Consider the following 2,485-nt stretch of genomic DNA (forward strand, 5'->3'; position numbering starts at 1 on the left):
TGAAAATTACTGTAACTTCTAAGGGTTCTAAAAGGGGGCACTTTGAAAAGAGAAGACTCACTCTTTCGCTTGTCTGCTTTCTCCAAAACCCATTAGTGGTGGCTGCTCACAATGGTTTTGCTTCAGCTTTAAAAGTCATTTCCATATCATGCTTTTTTGAAAAATGTTTCAAGCTTTACTTGGTGCTTTACTTTCTGCAGTTCATGGCCTCAAGTCACATTTTGACTTATTTGTGTCTAAGCTTGATTCAGCTGGTTCTAGAATTGGTATATGTTTAAAGAGGATGGATGATGTGGGAGACACTACAACAAAGACTGGATAATAAGATTAAGGATTTGCAAGATCAGGGTAAGAGTATGAAATGTCTTACTGGAATCTTTATTAAAAATAACACCCCACTTCATTGTAGAATAGAAACTATAGAAAATAATCTTTAATCCTGCTATATTAGACTATTAAACAGTAAATGTTGACCACTTCATGCCATATAAGAATTTCTTTTTTAGTCTTACTTTTAGCCTGTTACAGATTTCCTTTCAAGTCTTTACCTCTGGCCCTTCGTTATGGGCTTGATCCACATCCCATTAAACAGTGGAAAGATACTACTCAGCCTTAATATTGGTAGGTTTTGGATCATGTCTTGTCAATTTCACATCTGATTGACAAAACCAGTGGTGTTCAAACTTTGGACCGCACAAGCTAAATTGGTCTCTGCATGCCACAATCTGGCCCTGGGTTCCTGTGTGACCCCTGCCTCCTGCCACATGCTGAGATAGGGGCCCGCACCACCCTTATATGCCAGGGTTGGGCTCCAGACCATCCCCACATGTCAGTATCAGGCCCCGCACTTCAGAATCGGGCTTTGGGGCCCTGCACCAGCCCCATATGCCAGTATAGGAGCCCATACCATGCCCACCTGGCTCCACATTCTGATATAAGGCTCTACACACCAAGATTGCATCCTGGGGCCCCACACTACCCACACATGCCAGGATTAGGCAGTAAGGCCTTGCGCTACCCCTGCCTGGCCCCATGTACTGGGATTGGCCCCACCCAGCCCTGCATGCTGGGATTAGGGGATCAGGGCCCTGTGCCATCACCACTTGCTGCTATCTGGATCCCGCACCACATGCTGGGATTGGGGAATGAGGGCCCTGTACCACCTCTGTGAACCATGATCAGGCCCTGGGACCTCATGCCATCCCTGTGTACTGGGATTGGGCTCCAGGGCTGTGCATGCCAGGATCAGGCCCATGCTGTCATCCATGTGTAGGGCCATAGGCTCTGGCCTGCAGGGCTTTCCATGGGTACAGAAATATGGCAGCAGGGTAGCAGCACCACCAGTCCCCCTCCACCAAGTTTTCAGACCCATGGCAAGGCCCATGGGCCAGAAGACTTGGTGCCAGGGACTGGGGCTGGCCCATGGACCCAGGGCTTGAGCACTTGTGGATTAAAACATTGAATTTTAAGAAAGAGAAAATATTTTCTATGTTTTTGTAGACATGAAAAAATAAATTTGGACTTCGATATAAGACTTTTTTATATAAGGACACTGGGTTTTTTTGTCAAGAATTCTGTTTTATAAACCCAAGAAAGTATAATTTTTAAAAATTCTGACAATGCTCAGTCATTTTGTAGCTATTCAGTTGCAAATAAGGCTGAGTTGAATGGAGGTACTATAGAAGATTCTGATGATTCACTTCAGACCTGCTCTTCCAGAATTTCATTAAGCTTTTTGGATATTATAGGCCTTCAAACTCAGAACTATATAGCTGCTTTTGATTATTTGCTTCTTTTTTTTCAGTTTCATCAGGATCTTTGGACATTACCTGCATCATTGCCCATAATGCAAATAGACTTTTAGATAATATTTAAGCTTCATTTTCTGTCTGTATTATTGTATATCAAGATTAAAGTCTTTGTTCTTTGCCCAAGGTTGTTTGCAGACACAGGGCCAGTTCCTACTCTACCTATTAGTTACCTTAGGAGACTTATGCACCACCCTGTTTCAGCCCCTGAAAATCCATTAGTGGATCTATTTTTGTAACATGCCGTTATCTTAGCCTGAAGACTAAGTCACAAACGAGTAGTGAGGCGAAGGACCCACTCACCTTTTGTATTAATAGTTTTTCAGGAACTCAAGCAGAGTGGAATAGGATCACACTTAATGGACGCATCCATACGAACAGGGGTGTGCTTTGCAGCAGCACAGATAGTAGCAGGACAGATTTGTGCTGCTACTTTGTGCTGCAGTGCATTCCCTTACTCGAGCAGTTTACAGCATGACACATTGTCCCACTGCTCCATGTGCTTCAGCAGGGACTGCCTGGGCACAGGGTGCCTCAGAGTGGGGGCTAGCTTACAGGCAGCCCCTGCACTGAGGCATCCTGTGCCCCAGCCAGCAGGGGAGTGGCATGTGGAGACAGAGGAGCAGGCATCCCAGGGCTGTTTTTGCTCCCCCATCTCCGTATGCTGCAGAGTCCCT

Source organism: Crocodylus porosus, unplaced genomic scaffold, assembly GCF_001723895.1.
Source record: "Crocodylus porosus isolate Cpor-Errol unplaced genomic scaffold, CroPor_comp1, whole genome shotgun sequence".
Lineage (NCBI taxonomy): Eukaryota > Metazoa > Chordata > Crocodylia > Crocodylidae > Crocodylus > Crocodylus porosus.